At 36.4% G+C, this 19080-nt stretch overlaps 1 non-coding gene across 1 annotated transcript; it reads right to left on the reverse strand.

The window, feature by feature from the left end:
- Window positions 1–17546: 17546 nt before the first annotated feature.
- Window positions 17547–17653, reverse strand: LOC131615321 (small nucleolar RNA R71). Its single transcript, XR_009287742.1, has one exon. It is a non-coding gene; the product is annotated as a small nucleolar RNA R71 (small nucleolar RNA).
- Between the last annotated feature and the right edge of the window lie 1427 nt (window positions 17654–19080).

Genomic DNA, 19080 nt, shown 5'->3' on the forward strand with positions numbered 1-19080 from the left:
GATTAGAGGGAAGGAATTCAGAAGCGGATAATTTAAGCGACAAAAATAATCTGAGAATCAGGTTTGTAAAAATCCATTCCACGGTTGTTAGGTTGATTTTGATGATCTTATTCTTAAATGTTATCTGCGTACAAATGTTCAATCGTTCTCGCCAGACTGACTAATTATCTCAAATAGAGAATTCCTGAAAGTCCTTTTGTAGGTATTTCTCAGTCTTGTGTTCTTGGGATTATAAGGATTGAGTCATTTGTTTATTATGACCAATATTCACTATATTGTTCAGAAGGTTAGAGGGTCTTCGTAATTGACTCGGAAGTTTTGACAGGCTGGTACTAGCTATCAGAGAGCAACGTGGGTTAGGGTTTTGTATAGTTTGCGAGATGAAGGTTACACAGGAGTGGCAGGCTTTCTTCTGGTGTGTCGAAAAGTGCTTTGAGGGAAAGGTTTAAGGCTTTTAATGTTATTGTGAGGATATTGCAAGTTATTTTTAATATTATTATTATTATTATTATTATTATTATTATTATTATTATTATTATTATTATTATTATTATTATTATTATTATTATTATTATTATTATTATTATTATTATTATTATTATTATTATTATTCTTTTAACTTTTCTAATGGCTTTGTTATTACATTCTTCATCTTCATGGTTCTCTTCGTTGCCGATGAAACCAAACACAAATATGGGATTTATGGTGATGCTTCCTCAAACAACAAATAGATCTTCGAAGTTGAGTTATGTTAAGAACCCCGACATCGACGAATCTTCTGAAATTATTATTTTCATTGAAGCTACAAAAATTGGTCCTATTGATCCTGTAACGCTTGCATTTGAAAAAGCTAAAGCTTATAAAAATCAATTTAATCTAACCCTGGTTTGGGAATTGAAGAAAGTGGTGGTGGCAAAGACAAATCGATTAAGGAGAATCCAGGTTTTGTTGATGAGGGAGGACCGGATCTTGAAGATGTTTCAACAACTTGCTTCTGAAAAAGCTGGTTATATAAAGAAACTTAGGAGCGGACGACAAGACCTACATTGCATATTTTGGCTCTTCCGAAAAATGCATGAGCTGCACTTAAGCCTAATGTTGTCACATTTTCATCCATTTTGAATGCATGCAGGTAAATACTTTGAAATTTATTCTTTATGTTATCTTGAATTATAACTAACCAATCTAAACTATATAATTTGATCGATTGTGATTTAGCTGCTGCAATTCATATGATGCTGCTGCAAAGCTGTTAGATACGCTGCGATTGTTTGATACTCAGTTGTATGGTGTAACCCATGGACTGTTGATGGGCTATAGGGAACAAGTATGGTTTAGTGCTCAAACTCTATGCAATGAACTCATTCGTATGGATTCTTCAACTATGTCCGTGTTTTATAACGCCTTCACAAATATGTTGTGGCACTTTGGTAGGGTAAAGTTCAGCCACTAATATTCAATGCAAAAACAATATTTCTGCAACCTAAATAGACTACGGGAGATGAGTCAGAATTGTACAAGCCAAAAGTTTCTACATGGTGTGTATTTCCTAGACCTAACAATATTTCAAAAACAGTATGGTATTTAGTATTTGCAAAATGAACCATTATAGTCCACTTGCTTTTGATACTGATATGACATCCCTTTCAAATTTACATTTTTGGTTCTCGGCCTATTCAGTTCAGAGGTGGTAGAGTTATACGTCCTGGAGAAGTTTTAGAGACTGAAGAAGAAAATGCTACAAAAGAAGCGTGCACAAAGCAGAAGCTTGCTGCTTACAAGAAGAGATATTAAATATTGATCCAAAGTTAAAAGCCGAGTGTTAGGAGTTAAACATATCTAATTTTATCCCAAAATCATACTGCGATCATTTCCTACTTTGAAACATAAGTATGTATTTCTTTTTCTTCTCTGCAATATTTGTATGCATGTGACAATATTTTAAATTGTATAGAAAAAAGAAATTGATGGTTTAAGATGATCACTTCCCCAAAATTATAAATTGTATATGAAAGAATACTTTAGCATTATTCCATTGTGATTTAGAATGTGTTTTATCACTAGCTTGTGTTTAAGTCTTGACTACATAGTTATTAGATTATTAATTTCTTTTATTTCCTAAACTTATCTCTGCACTTTTTTGTACATTTAAGCTTTGTCACTACTTAAGGTAGAAACTAGCTCCCATGCATGATATGTTACTGGTTGTCATGGTGTATGATCCTTGTTGGTTTGAGACCTTGGCATAATATCTTAAGTGTGTGTACTTATTTTTATCATATATTTAAAATAAAGAAGTTGGCAGTAAAAATGTTTGATGGAAAGTGGTAACATAAAATTTTTTTTGCTATTAAATTGAAGTCCTTGAGAACAATAAATATTTAGAATGTGTTATGGAAAATGGTAAAATAAAATATATTTTTTGCTATAAAAATTGAAGGATGAGTATGAAAATGGATTGAATGTTGTGGTTTGTTGGAAGTGGAGGAATTTAAATTGCGGGAACGAATAACCAATACAGAAGAAGATTTCAAATTGTATAAATAATAAAAGTAAATAATAAGTAAGAGAAAAAAATGAATTTGTTGAATTATTGTTATTAAACTCTAAAAATGAGATTAATTGAATTTACACAATTATAAATATTAAATTATTAAAAAGTTATTAAGAATTAAAAAATATTTTAATAAAATAAATATATTAATTATATTTGTAATGAGCTTAAAACTTACAAAAGAGATTATATAACCATTATTTATTAAATAATTAAATCATTTATTTCATATTTACACGTCTCTCTAATAACATTATATATCATATTATTTTTAAGTGTAATTCTTTTTTTGTTAATTAATTTTTATTTAATCCTTTTGTAATAAAAGAAAATATTTTTTAAGATATCAATTATAAAAAATATTTTTTAACATAGAAAAATGTTATTCCGTGCCTCGCACGGGTAGACACACTAGTAATAAAAAAGCAAGATGAGAACTTTGGCGTCTGCCAAGTGTCATCATTCTAGGTGTCATGTTATTTTTAAAATTTCTATTTAAAGTAATATTTCCATTTTTGTTTTTAATACTTATTATTGGTTTTTTATATTTTTTATTATTTAATTTCCATGTGAAACACCCCAGCCCCTTCATATGGCTGTCTATTGGAATTCATTCCCCATTTCCCAATTTTTTTTTTCAGCCGAAATTTATGGTTTCCTAAATATTTGATCTTTCCATTTCTTATGCATTATTCATTACTTATCATTCACATTCAATATTCAATTTTTTTCTCATAAAGAACCAAATTCTGCAAACCCCTTCCAAACACTTCACATTCCAAGAAACCCAATCGTCGCCGCTTCAACGAAAACAACAGCAAATTAAATTATCTCTTACCCCAATCCATACTTTGCAAATCTCTTCTTTTTTCCCATTCCTAATCATCTCATAATTAATGCCTTCTCCCAATTGATATTGAACAATGGAATCGTCACTCTTCACTCCAATTTTCCATGTACTCTATATCAATGCTTTAACATATATAAATAGGAACAATTTCATCTATTCTCAATCACACACCTTTTGATATGGTCACCTTTGAATATTTTCCCCTTTTGAATTCTCCATTATGTTTGCACATTAATTCCTTAGTATGCTTTTGAATGATTTTGCTGTATAGAATGTTTGTATTGTTTGTGTTGGTTTTCCATTGTTTTCACTAACTATTTCTTTCAGGTTGATTATTCACAATATCTTGATAAATAATTATTTTATTTTGTAATGTTTGCAGTATGATTTTTGAAGCACCGAAGATGTATAGTTTGGAGAAATTGTGTTCATCATTAGAGCCTATCCCCAGTTCAACACCCAAGTGCGTTAACATACTTCGACAACACCGAACTATGTTGTCCAACAACAACGATAACAACATCAAGCAATTGCAAATCAGAGCGAGACTTCACCATAGGAATGCTTCTTCTTTGAATCTAATATTCTGTATTTTTGTGTTGGTTTCGACCTATTTTTGATTTGCCTGCTTTTCCAAAGAAACATATATGATTGATGGTTGGTTTCTTTTTTACTCAGGTTAGTCTATTTTGCTTTGTTATTGGCATTTGAAAAAGAGAATGCGAGGCCATGAATTTAGAGAGAAGAAAGAGAGAGTGGTGTTTACTTGATTTTGTTTCAATAGAAAAGAAGTAAGATGGAGAAAACAAAAGTGTTTTTGGTGTGAAATAAGCACTTTTCGTAAGTCCTTTTGGAGAGAAAAAGAAGTTTTTACGTTACTGCACACAAAATTAACATCATTGCATTCTCTTTCCTTCCTATTGCTACTTCTTTTATTTATTTTTTATTTAAATGGTCAGATGTCAATTTCTTACTAGAGTTGAAAAAAAATTAAATATAAAAATAAATAATGTCCATATTATTACTATGTAATAGTTGTTGGTTTTAATTTCTAGAATTTAGTTTTTTTTTAATAAAAATGTGAAAGGTTTTAATTTTCTCACGTTTTTTCTTAAACTCTAATTAATACTCCCTCCATCCCAAATTATAAGAGAAAAACACTTTTTAGATTCATTGAAGAATTAATGTATCTGGTCTTTATATAGACCAAATACATTAATTATTCAATGAATCTAAAAAATAATTTTCTCTTATAATTTGGGACAGAGGGAGTATGTTAACTTTTAATTGTTCTTTTATTTTTCTACTTTATTACTTTTAATTTCATTAAAAAAAAACATAAATGATAGAAAAAGGTGGAGAGATTTCCCTAATTCAATTTACAAGCATTCTATTGAGAGAGATATATTTTGTTTATTATTTATTTTCTTTATAATATTTTGTTATGTTATATAAATATAGAATGAGTATTACTATAAAAATTTAAAGTATTATTAAATATATTAAATTTTTAATATTTATTTTTAACCGTGTAAATAAAACAAACACTTAATTGTTTTAATTTTATTGTATTCTGGTTCAACATCCTCATTCATTTAGGGCTTGTATTGATGGTGCCTGGTTCAACATCCTCATTATTGAAGAATCGATTTGGGAATCGGAAGATAAACTCTCCACCATCAGCATCTCGTCGAACGGGGATGGCTTCTCTTCTTCACAGGGTTCGCACGGTGGAGAAGAAGAACTGACACGACGCCGTTTGAACCAAAGCCCAAAATCGTCTGGGAATCTGAACCAAAACATTAATTGTGATGTTGACTATGGAGAGGCTTCACTACCAAATGAAAACGACGAAACACACAAAGGGAGTGGCTTTGCATCTAACACTAATTGCAAAGAGCATTTAGGGGATAAACTCTTTAGGTTTTCAGATATCCACATTACTTCAGATGCTATATCCATGAATACCCTTAGTAGAGCAGAGGAGGTGCACCGAGAGGGTTGCGTGAAGAGCTCTTTAAACAAGAAAGTTGAGATGGTGGGACCATGCTGATTATTTATTTTAAATAATCATTTAAATAATTCTTTTTCTAGTCATGATGAGGTGGCGATGGCAAAGCACCAGGAAGAGGACAAGGTGAGAGAATGCATTTATTCTTTGGAGAAAGTCAAAGCAGTGGACCCCATAGTAGAGAGAGAAGAGACAAAAAAGGATGACCCATTCTCAAAAGTTATTTTAGAGGAGGTGGGCCATTTATTTAAACAAGTGGGCCAAGGAGAGAGTGACGTCCATAAAGTTATGGAAGCAGAGAATGCACGCATTCATGGGCGGACTCAAATTCTCAAAAACAACTCAAAAGCATCGAAAATTTTTGTTGTGCCTATCAAGAAAGTAGTCAAAAACTTCAAGAAGAAGGAAGCAAACACCAAAGGAAAACAAAATTTATGCTTTGATGATCATTGTCAAAGGGTGAAAAATTGCAAAAAGGCAAGGAAGAAAATTAGAGAGGTGTTGGACTTAGGGGATCAAGCAGAAAATTTCATCTACCCAGTAGAGATTCGTCTCCAAGAAGGGAAGGATTCACTTATGATGGGAGCCTCTTCTCAATCCAACCAGGACAAGCTTTACTTAAAGTCGAATTATTTGTCAGGAGGCCTACCATTATCTTGTGATTCAATCTCTAGTGTTGATATCACAAATTGTAACAAGAGAATAACTAATGGAGTGCTGAACAAGGCGGCGGAGGGGTTGTGGAATTCAATGGTTAAACTGGGCATCAAGAACATTTCTGACAAATTTGATCCAATATCAAAAGTAAAGGAAATGGAATCTAGGGATATCAAAGGGGATGTGGCGATGACGGGGATCAATAAACAACCACCCCCATGATTATTTTTTCCTTAAACTTGAGAGGAGGAGGTAGTCGGGCCAAGAGGAAGAGAGTCGGCTATCACATTCAAAAAGGAGATGTTGATATTTGTTTTATCCAAGAGACAAAGTTAAGTGGCATAGATTTTAATGTAGTCAAAAATATGTGGGGAGATAATCAAGTTGAGTGGTCGCATTTGGATGCCAATGGGGCGTCTGGAGGGATTCTTACGATGTGGAAAAAGGATCTCTTTACCCTAAACTTTAGTTTCAGAGGTGAGGGTTTCTTGGGTCTTTGTGTGGAGAAGGAAGGTAAACTTATTTACTCTGTGAATGTCTATGCTTCTTGTGATTTAATCATGAGAAAAAGAATTTGGGATAGTTTATGTGAGTTTAAAAACAACAACTTTAAAGGCTCTTGGTGCATAGGAGGAGATTTTAATTCTATCTCCTCTTTAGAAGAAAGAATTGGGATGTCAACTCGTAGCTATAGGAGGGAGATAATGATTTTTAAAGAGTTCATAGAGGAAATGGAGTTGGTGGATCTACCTACTATAGGAGGCAAGTTTACTTGGATAAAAAGTAATGGCAAGTCTATGAGTAGGATAGATAGATTCCTTCTATCGGATTGTTTTGTTGAAGATTGGAAGGTGGAGGGTCAATATATTGGTGAAAGGGATGTGTCCGACCATGCTTGTAACGCCCCGAATTTAATTAATTGGTTAATTAAATTATTAAAGGATTTAAATATCGGATTTAGTCGAATTTGGATGGTCAGTATTATTTTAAGAGACATATTTGGATTTATTAAGTTAAAGTCGGATTTTAGTCGGATAGTCGGAAGGATAATATTTAGAATAATATTATTTATTTATTGAGATGTTTATTGAAATTTTCGCGTTTTGGGATGATTTAGTCGGTATTAGTTAGAGATAGCGGATTGACATTTAATCGATAATTTTAATATTTTTAGTGTTAGAAATATTAATGAGTTATTATTTAGCGTTTTGGGAATTTTCTGAGTAATTAAGATTAGACCGGAAATATGAGACATTGAGTAATAAATCGGTATATTAAAATAATCAGATTTTATTTTAATGACATTTAAGTGGAAGTGTTATTTTTACATTAAGTGTAGAAAATATATTGGGCTTATTTTATGGTATATTTAAGTAATAAGGGGTATATTTTATTAGGCCCATTTGTGTGTTAAGTGACTAAGGTAGTCTTATTTTTGAAATAGAAGTAGGAGAAACACAAGTGCTATCCGAAAAAGAAAAAAGAGGGGAAAATCTAGGGTTGTGAAGAGGAGAGGAATGAGACCCAAAATGTTGCTCTAAAGTGTCATTTTTCTCCAATTTTCCATTGAATCTTCTTAGAGTTGCACTCAATCCAAGGTAAGGGGGATTCTTACTACCTAAATGGGAATATGATGAATTTTATGTGGGCTTAGGGTATAGATTTGTCATTGTGGTGTGTTAATTTTATTCTTTGTTTTGATACTACAAATGAAAAAAATTTCGGTGATAATGTTGTTCTTGGAGGTGCTGCGTCTGTGTTCTAGCTATGTAATGTCCTGTACCGTGTTCCATTATTTCAATGTGATATTTACTTACTGTATGATTCTTATCTTATTCCACCACTTGAGATATATAAATAATAATTATATATATTGAAAAGATACAAAGGATGATATGGTAGTAATAATAGAATAATAACTTGAACTAATAGCAATTGGAAACTGAAACCATTATTATTTAGTAAATCTATTATTTTGGTTATTGTAAATTATTTGGGATAATTAATATGATAGTTAATTAGTTAGATGTTGAATTGAATTAATATAATATGATTATTAATTTTTTGATTTAATTAATAGTTGAATTAATTTCAATGAGTCTATTTAATTGGAAAATACTTAGATTTGGATAAATTATTCGGTTTATCGGTAATTTACGGTATCTTGAGAATTTGATCGTAATCGTGATTTGGTTGAATATTTATGTTGAGAATAATATATTGTTATGTCAATGATGTTGTCTTGATAAATAATATTATGTCTAATTGAATTAGTTGATAATTGGAAGTTGATTCGGTTTACTTGATAAATTAGCATATTGAGATTATCTTACGAATTGATCGAAATTGTGGTTTTGATTTGGATGACTTTGTTAATATGTGAAATTGAGTAATTGTGCTGATATGCCGAAACGTGATGATAATTATAATAATCTTGATGATATGTGAATTGTATATTTGTGACGATTTTGTTAATACACGAAGTTGTATGTTTGTTGTGATATTGTTAGCTGGAGATTTCGTTTAGAGGAAATATTCTTTGAAGGGTTAGAATTCGAAGAAAGATGGTTACTGATGACCATTTATGAGATTAAAAGTGGCTACTGATGGCCATGTTTCGAGGATGTTGTTTGAGTTGGTGTGAAGATGGTTAGAATCAGAGCTAATTCGAAATGAATTATCTTTGAGACTTAAACGTTTTGCGAAATACGAAGGGTACTGAGGCTTAACGTGTTTTCGTGACATTCTCGGTTCTGATCACGTTGCCACACGTCGAAAGAGGATTCAGGCGGGAGGATTTGAATTTCGAAATAGTTTGTGTAACTGAACAAGGATAGATGGCATCCCAGGGATTCTTGCGAGCAACGTGGCATAAGATTAGTGTAGGACCGTTAGGGTCGAAATTAGTATAAATAAGGGTCTTAATGTTAGGATTCCGTGTGTTCATTTTGTACAAATCACTCACAAATCACTCAAGTATCAAGTGTTTAGAGAACGAGTTCGCTGAGAAATGTATGTATGACACCAACACCATTTTAAATACATTTGTATCTTTCTTTATTCAAGTATCTTTTCAATTCCTTTATCCTTTTCGTTTAACTTTCATTTCGAAGCACTTTACATTTCTGCATTTAACATTCTAGCACTTTATATTCCTGCACTTTACATTTCTGCAATCTACACGCTTTTATTTATGTTTTCTTTGTCGAAAATCATATTAACCTGTATAACAAGTGTTGGTTTTCAAGCGAATAGTTATACGATCATATCACAAACAAGTTTTCTTGAAGTCAGAACAAACAAATATGAATCAAATCATATCGAAAGACAGTTGTTTGACTATGTCCTAGGATCAATCTAGTCGATCCTGCGACTAACCAAAGTATATTTTATAGTTTGGAGGACTAGCGGTTGTTTACCGGAAATCACCGTAAACAAATTGGCACGCCCAGTGGGACAGTGTCAAACAGATTGTTATGAATTGATTGTTTTGTTTTGTCTAGAAAATATCAAGACCTTGTATGAACCTTAGGAACGGTAAATTAACCAACAGTGCACAACCGATTCCTAAACGAAGGTACAACAAGAAAATGGTCAATGTGGCCAGTGGAGGGGGAGATCAAGATCCCCCACAGGGGTCAGGAACAGTAGCGGCAAATTCTACGCACGTTTCGACTTCTACTCAAGGAGCGCAGGATATACCGGGTTCGACAGGATCTGCACCTATAGGTAGTTCTCAGGTCGTACCCGAAAATACTTCAGGGACAACAGGGACTGTTCCAATCTCGAGTTCGACTACCATGCCTCCACTCACAGGCGTAAGCGAGATACCACCTTTCTTGACAAACGCCGCAAGTCAATTATTTACCCCAGGACCATCATCCGCTGTAGAAGGTTGGAGACCCAATAATCCATATGGAATGCCATATTCATACATGGTAGGATTACGAGGAACAGGGCCTACATACATTGCGCCTAACCCAACGGCATTTTCGCCTAATTTCGGTTCAATAGGTTGAAGCGCACAAAACACTGGCTTCTCTTCCCAAATACCTCCCTTAACCACCAGTAGTCAGGCGGCATTTCGACAGGAAATGGATGCAAGTAACCATGATATGTTAGGAGTCCTTGCTAGAGAATTAGGGTCGATCTTTAATCTGTTAGCAACAAACATTGCCAGGACTAACCAAGAGAATGTAGAGACATATCAAAAAATATTGTCACAAATAGGACGAATGGCGGATTTCTTAGGAGTCCCGCAAAATAGGCGAAGAAACAACCAATCAACCTATCATGAAGGGGACCCAATTCTAGAACAAATTCAAACCGCAGTGCCGCCATCTAGGCCAGCGCCAGTCGAACGAAACCAAGTGGTAGATTTAGAAACTCAAAATCAAACGACTAACGTTGGTCGACAAACAATTCCCCAGCAACAGCCTAGAGTAGTTGTAGTGGGAAGAGACGAACATCCTGACGAAGTTATGCATAGGGTTAGGAGAGACAATTTGGCAACAGAAAACAATCTCACTGCCATGATAGAAAGAATAAAGGCTAATAATGGCCTTAATACTAGACTTCGACGTCCAAACTACACATCCCCCATACCCGAATATATTATGCAAACAGAATTACCAAGAGGTACCAAGGTACCCAAATTTATGAAGTTTTCAGGAGACACTAGTGAATCAACGGTGGAACACATAGCCAGATATTTGACGGAAGCAGGGGATCTAGCAGGGAACGAGGATTTAAGAATTAAATATTTCCCTAGTTCGCTAACAAAAAATGCTTTTGTTTGGTTCACTACTTTACCCCCAAATTCCATAGACGCATGGGCACACTTGGAGAGATTATTCCATGAACAATTCTATATGGGTCAAACCAAGATAAGTCAGAAAGAATTTGCTAGCATCAAGAGGAAGTTCACGGAGCCTATAGATGATTACTTAAATAGGTTCCGTTTGTTGAAATCAAGATGCTTCACGGTTGTCCCAGAACATGAATTGGTCGAAATGGCTGCAGGCGGTCTAGATTATTCAATCAGAAAGAAACTAGATACCCAATACCTAAGGGATATGGCCCAATTGGCAGACAGGGTTTGACAAGTCGAACGACTAAAAGCGGAAAAGGCCAGAGCAAATAAAAGTTACAGGAAGGAGAGGGTAGCATACATTGAAGCTGAAGACATGGACGGCGAATCTTTCGAAGATTCATACAGCGTGGAAGAGGTCGAAATAAATCTGGCTGAATTAAAAGAAGCACCGCCTTATTCTTGCAAATTGCTCACCCCTTCTAATGGGAAAAACCCAGTAGACAATGATAAAAGTGATAGATTTCCTAAGAAAACTTATACATTTGACGTCACTAAATGTGACGAAATATTTGATTTGTTAGTAAAAGATGGCCAGATGATAGTGCCTCCTAACTCCAAAATTCCTCCGTTAGAGCAACCGAAGAAGCGAGGCTTTTGCAAATATCATGGTTTTTTAGGCCATAAAACCTCACAATGTTTTCTTTTCAGGGATCTAATTCAGAATGCTATAAAGGATGGACGTTTGAAATTCGCTGATAAAACCAAGAATAATATGAAGGTTGACACAGACCTTTTGAATGTTGCTAACACTAACCTGTGTGAACCACTTGACGTCAACATGGTGGAAGTATCTGAAATTGATGTTGCTAAATCGGAGATAATTTCAACTGGAAAGCAGGCTACTGAAAGCCTAAATGACAACACAGTCTTCAATACTGATATTGAAGAATCCTTTGATGCAGAGATGACTGAAGATCTGAAAGGGAAAACTAGCGAGGCCACTGAAGACCTCAGGGCGAAACTTCAGCAGATACAGATTTCTGAAGCCCCTCCGGCAGTTGTTAACATGGTCAATGTTAAGCGGCCTTTATCTGAAATAGAAGAGCTAAAAAAGTGGCTGATAAGGGAGAAAGGAAACATTGAAATCCCACCAAGAGGGGAGAGTCTGAAAGATTATCTCTGGAATTATCATGAGAAAATGGTGGGAAAATGGTGATGTGCCCAAGGTGTTCAATTATGCTAAATCGAAGGGTTCAAGCTAATTTTGAGAGGGCCCTACGAGAAAGAATGGAACAACCCTGGAGAGGAGGAAACCTTTTGCTAAAAGTATATCCAAGGACTGAAGAAAGCTTAGTAGGTTTCTTGGTCAGATGTCACAAGGAAAACACTGAGGTTGCATTGTGTCCCAGATGTGGAGCAGTCTATGACGAACTACTAGCACGATCATTCGAAAGAGTGTATTTCTACATGGGTCGAGAAACTCATGGACTTCGTCCCAACATGTATGGGTTCAATAAATGGACCCCATCGAAGAGGCCTGATAGTCCGCACCCTAGAGATCGAAGGGTCACATTCAAAGTCCCTGCAGACATACCCAGGGATAGATGGATGCAAGCTGGTGCGAGAACCAACAAATGGCGAAGTTGGGACCAAGGGGGAAGAACTGCAATGGCATATAGGAAGCAATTCCAAACCTCAAATCGAGAGATGTACAGGTTGGAGAATTACAAAGGCAAAAATCCTATGTCTAGATCCCAATGGAGAAGGCACCAGAGGATGAAGAAGGCCCAAAGGGAATACAAACCAAGGGAAATTGGAGAGTCTAGTAGCAATTAAATCCCAACGCAGGGGGCAAGGACAAGTAAACCTCTAGTGGAACGCAAGTTGTTCGATTCTGAAAATGAGAGAGAAGAAGAAAAGATGCAGTCCAGCCCTTGGAAAGAAGACGATAGGATGACAAATGATTTTGATTCAGACGGAGTATCATCTATAAACTTAAATTGCAATGTTGTGTCTGTACTCCCTCATGAGTTTAATCAAGAGACAGAAGCTGAAGATTGTGAGGAAGCTGATGTGGAAGAGATGGCAAGACACAGACCTGTGTGTTATTATGTGCTAAACAACGGGGCAGTTGAAGAGCAGAATGCCTTTTTCGAAAGGCCTGATGAAGGTATGAGAAACCATCTAAAACCACTCTACATAAGGGCTAAGATTGAAAATGTTGGCATTAACAAAGTCCTAGTAGATGGGGGGGGGGGGGGGGGGGCAGCGGTGAACCTAATGCCCCAATACATGTTGAAGAGAATTGGTATGTTCGATACTGATATAAGGCCACATAACATGGTCTTGTCTAACTATGAAGGCAAAATAGGGCAAAATTTAGGAGTCATCCAAGTGAATTTAACTGTGGGTTCGGTCACAAGGCCAACAATGTTCATTGTGATACCAGCAAAGGCGAATTACAATCTTTTGCTAGGAAGAGAGTGGATCCATGGAGTTGCTGCGGTACCTTCGACAATGCATCAAAGACTAACCATTTGGAGGGAAGATGGCATAATAGAAAACATTGAATGAGATCAGAGTTACTACATGGCCGAAGTTAATCAAGTCAATAAAACCAGTTTCGACAAGAACTTGGCAAACATAGGACCTTGCCATGCTGCTGAAGATATATACACTCCGAACAAGAATGCTTTATACTATTTGTCTTTACACCCAAATGGATTCCAATGGAATAGAGAAATAATGGACGGTCCAGAAGATACCGCACCAATAGAGCATTTGCCAACAATACGGCCAACAGGCTAGGATGACGATGTTGATGATGTCTGAATCATCCTTCTTCGAAAAGATTTCGGCTTACATAGCCGAGAACAAAAGAAAGACGGCTCTCAAAGCCGAATCGTCAAACATGATTGTCGATGCAATTCCAAGAAAGGAAGAAACGACAGATTCTGGAACCCATTTGACCCCTCAATTCCCTGAAGACACAGTTCAAGTTGAAAAGATCTCAGGTGAAGAGGTGAATCAAAGGCTAGACGCAATCTACGATGAAGAACCTTTGGGATTCGAGAAAGACCCAATGGCGTCAAATATAAAGATGTTAGCCCAAGATCCACTCGAAGATGTAAATCTTGGAGACGGAGATCAGAAGAGGGTAACATACGTCAGTGCAAAACTAGAGCCAGTTTTGAAATCAAGAGTCATTGTGTTATTAAAAGAAAACATAGATTGCTTCGCATGGGATTACGATGAGATGCCTGGTTTGAGGCGAGATTTGGTCGAATTAAAGCTGCCCATAAAGGAAGGAAAAAAGCCCATCAAGCAAACTCCTAGGAGGTTCGCACCAGAGATTCATTTGAAGATCAAAGCAGAGGTCGAGAGACTTCTACGATGCAAGTTCATTAGAACTACAAGGTATGTTGAATGGGTTGCTAATATTGTGCCGGTTATTAAAAAGAACGGTTCATTAAGAGTATGCATAGATTTTCGTGATCTGAATGCAGCAACGCCTAAAGATGAATATCCCATGCCTGTGGCAGAAATGCTAGTAGACTCAGCCGCAGGCTTCGAATATCTAAGTATGTTGGATGGATATTCCGGGTATAACCAGATCTTCATTGCAGAAGAAGATGTGTCCAAAACGGCTTTTCGTTGCCCAGGGGCAATAGGCACCTACGAGTGGGTTGTAATGCCTTTTGGTCTGAAAAATGTTGGGGCAACTTATCAAAGAGCAATGAATTCTATATTCCATGATTTTATAGAGACTTTCATGCAAGTATACATAGATGACATTGTTGTAAAATCTGTTTCAGATTACAGTCATCTTGACCATCTGAGCCAATCATTCGAAAGAATGAGAAAACATGGCTTAAAGATGAATCCCCTTAAATGTGCTTTCTTTGTGCAGGCTGGAGAATTCCTGGGCTTCGTAGTCCACAAAAAGGGAATAGAAATTAATCAGAATAAAACAAAGGCTATTATGGAAACAAAGCCTCCATCCACGAAGAAAGAATTACAGTCTTTACTAGGAAAGATAAACTTCTTGAGAAGATTTATCTCTAACTTGAGTGGATGCACGCAAACTTTTTCCCCCTTACTTCGACTCAAGCAAGGAAGGTTTGAATGGCATGCTGAACATCAAGAAGCTTTTGAAAAAATCAAGCACTACTTGATGCATCCACCAATATTATCTCCCCCAAACGGGAAGAAGCACATGCGCCTATATATTTCAGCGTCAGATAATACAATAGGTAGCATGTTAGCTGATAACACGATTTTATATCGTATATTTAGCTTGAAATCCATAAATATTTATAGCATTTTCCGTTTATTATATTGTTTTATTATGATATTATGCGAGTATTTGCTTTGTTTCAGGTTTTACACTCTTATTGAGACTATTTGTGAAAATGAGAAGAAGTGGAGCTAAAATGACTACTATTTGTCCCTAAAAGATGAAAAAGGGGTGCTGAAGTGAAAAAGGGGTGCAAAAGGAGACCCAAAAGCCCAAAGAGAGAGACCAGCCCACGAAGGAGCTGGAAAGACCTAAAGAGCACGTGGAGACGCCCGTCTCCAACGTCTCTCTCTGCCACGTCACGATGAGGAGACGCCCGTCTCCAACTCCCCCTATATTTTCTTCACTTGAGATGCACGTCTCAAGTCATTTGCTGAGTCTCCCTAAAGAAGTGGAGACGTGCGTCTCCGAGTTCCCAGCCCAGAAATCCTGCATTCACGCGTTCCAACTGCAAAGGCTCGCCTATAACTAGAGGCAGCTACTTCACTTCAATCGTTCCGATTTTCTACTAATGAAGTGCTGCCGAAATTACTCCGCGACCATTATTTTCTTTCCTGCTTTCAATTAAACCGTTTTATTTTCTCATAGCAATTTCTTCACCGGAAATTGTTGTGAACCTTTTATAAATCTAGCCTTACGTTAGATTTATCCTTTTTTGATTCCTTGTTTTAAATTTCTGCCCGTTTATTTCCGAAGAACGATCCAGCCAACCTGTGGTGGAAGTTCGATACTTCAAGATTCAATTCAATTCAGATTTATTTTATTTCAGGTTTATTATTTACCGCTTTATTTATTATTGTTAGTGCATGATATATTTTATGCCATTTAACATGCCTTTTATTATAAGCCAAATTAATTTATGCATGCTTAACCGTATTAATATGTCTGGCTAATTAACTAAGATATCGATATGTAAAGTAAGTTAACCGTGGGATCCGAAATAAATTGGATTAGTTTTACTTTATTGAATATCACTTGCTTTTGGTTTGTATGTCTAATTTAATTAGTAAGTCTTAAATCCAATAGAGCAAAAGTTTGAGGTCTTAAGACGGTCAAAGGTTAAAATCAATAGAGCGAAAGTTTGAGATCTTTAACTGGATAGTAGACATAAGACATTAGTTTTAAGGATGGCGAAAGCGTATTAAAACTGATTAGAACTTATTTATTTTCAAAAAATGTTTTTACACCCGCGCGGGATGGCGAAAGCGTACGTTAGGGATATTAACATGTTCCGAGTCAACAGAGCGAAAGTTTGAGATTAGGAGATTTAAATAGATAACAACTTCATAAAACAAGCATTTTATTAATTACGTTGTTTCCAAAAGGCTTTTCTAAAATCTAATGGGATGGCGAAAGTGTACATTACGAGTTAGGATAGTAGTCTAAATCAACAGAGCAAATGTTTGAGAGGAGGACTTTTAATCAATTGAATTAATAAAGATTTTTTCTCGAATTAATACATTAGCCAATGGACCTTCGGATCACCTAAAGTTAAACGAAATACATACTGATATCTGTCTATTATTATATTTCTTAGTATTCACAATCACTTCCCCTTAGAAACAATCAAAATATTAGTAGCCTTAGCTTTACATAGTAACCTTAGATAACGGTAGATCGATTCATAGTCCATGTGGATTCAGTATCTTTTAAAACTACATGACACGACTGTGCACTTGCAGTCATAAGATTAATAGACACGTAAAGTCGCGATCAAGTTTTTGGCGCTGTTGCCGGGGACTATTTAAGTCGATATTGTAACTCACTGTTACACCGTAGAGACTAGGGCAATTCTTTCCTTTCTTTTTGAATGATTGTATGCCAAATACTCGTTTACAAGGAGGGGATTTAATACAACGAATTAACGAGATCGAACGTTTCATTAACGTCAAACGTCGAGCTCGCAACCTTCCCGAAGTAGCACCTATTCCGATTAATCAGGAATTGATCTTTAATGATCAAATCAATCAAATTACCCCGAAGTTAGAGATGGCTGCTATTCGTCCTCTTAGAGACTACGCCGCTCCTTCGCGCGCTGAACCGCACTCAAGTATCGCACCACCTGCGATTGAGGCGAACAATTTCAAACTGAAACCTTCGTTGGTACAAGCTGTTCAACAGAACCAATTCTCTGGAAGCCCTGCAGACGACCCCAACCTCCATTTATCTGTGTTCGTGCAATATGCCGACACTGTCAAAGCTAACAACGTTAGTTCCGAAGCTATTCGATTACGCCTCTTTCCTATCTCCTTGAGAGATAGAGCTAGAGCGTGGCTTCAATCCCTACCTTCTAATTCCATAACTACATGGGACGAATTGAAGAGAGTATTCTTAGCTAGATACTTTTCGCCTAGCAAAACCGTTATGCTAAGAGATCAAATCAACGGATTTACCCAGAAAGATAACGAATCACTCTTCGAAGCTTGGGAACGATACAAGGACATGCTTAGACTATGCCCTCATCATGGACTCGAACCATGGCTGATCATCCATACTTTCTATGGTGGTCTCCTTTATAACACTAAAATGACTATAGATGCCGCTGCTGGCGGAGCATTAATGGACAAACCCCATGATGAAGCATACAACCTCATAGAGAACATGGCACAAAACCATTACCAATGGGGTGGAGAACGAGCCGCTCTAGAGAAAACTCAAACCAAAGGAGGAATGTACGAAGTAAGTGGTATAGACCGCGTTAACGCTATAGTAGACGCTTTAACTCAAAAGATCGAAAACTTAACTATCACTCCTTCAGCCACCGCTGCTGCCGTAGCACCTAACTCCGAAATTTGTGGATTAACTGGACACGCAGTTGCCGAATGTCAACTCTTGACTGGTATCCCATCTGATCAAGTAAACTATGCTCAAGGAAACCCTTATTCTAACACGTACAACCCGGGATGGAAGAACCATCCAAACTTTTCATATAAGAACAATAATGCATTGTACGCGCCTGGACAAGCACCTGCTGTCCCACCTGGCTATCAAAAAGAGCCTGTAGCTGCTCAAAACGCCCCTAGGAAGTCGAACCTAGAAATCATGATGGAAAACTTTATAGCTTCCCAACAACAAACCAACAAGGACTTCCTAAATCAAAACATCCACAATAGTGAGCAACTAAAACAATTATCGAACAAAGTAGATGCTTTAGCCACGGATAACAAAATGTTAGAAACTCAAATTTCACAAGTAGCTCAACAACAAGCACCTACTGCTGCCCCTGCTGGCACGTTTCCTGCTCAACCACAACCTAATCCTAAAGGACATGCGAACGCGATAACACTACAAAGTGGAACGAACTACGATGGACCTATCGATCCTAGAACTCAAAACGCACCCATGTCACAACAAGAGCCAAAGGAAACCAAAAAGGCATCAACTGATGACCAAACTACTAAGACCAATGAGAACAACACCGAAGTGGAACCTGAAAAAGAAAAACCTTATGTTCCACCACCACCTTATAAGCCACCAATTCCTTACCCTCAGAGATTAGCTAAATCCAAAACCGAAGCGCAATTTAAAAAATTTGTAGAACTTCTGAAACAATTAAACATAACCATACCTTTCACAGAAGCCATAACTGAAATGCCTTCGTACGCTAAATTCTTAAAAGAAATTCTATCGAACAAAAAGAAACTCGAGGATAACGAAACTGTAACACTTACCGCTGAATGTAGCGCTATCATCCAAAATAACATGCCTCCCAAACTGAAAGATCCTGGTAGCTTTTCTATACCTTGCGTAATAGGAAAGACTATTATAAAAAAAGCCTTATGCGACTTAGGAGCCAGTGTTAGTTTGATGCCTCTTTCGACCTGTAAGAAACTAAATCTGGGTGAGCTTAAGGCAACGAGAATGTCTCTTCAACTAGCTGACCGTTCAGTTAAATACC

The sequence above is a fragment of the Vicia villosa genome, linkage group LG6 (assembly GCF_029867415.1).
Source record: "Vicia villosa cultivar HV-30 ecotype Madison, WI linkage group LG6, Vvil1.0, whole genome shotgun sequence".
Classification (NCBI taxonomy): domain Eukaryota; kingdom Viridiplantae; phylum Streptophyta; class Magnoliopsida; order Fabales; family Fabaceae; genus Vicia; species Vicia villosa.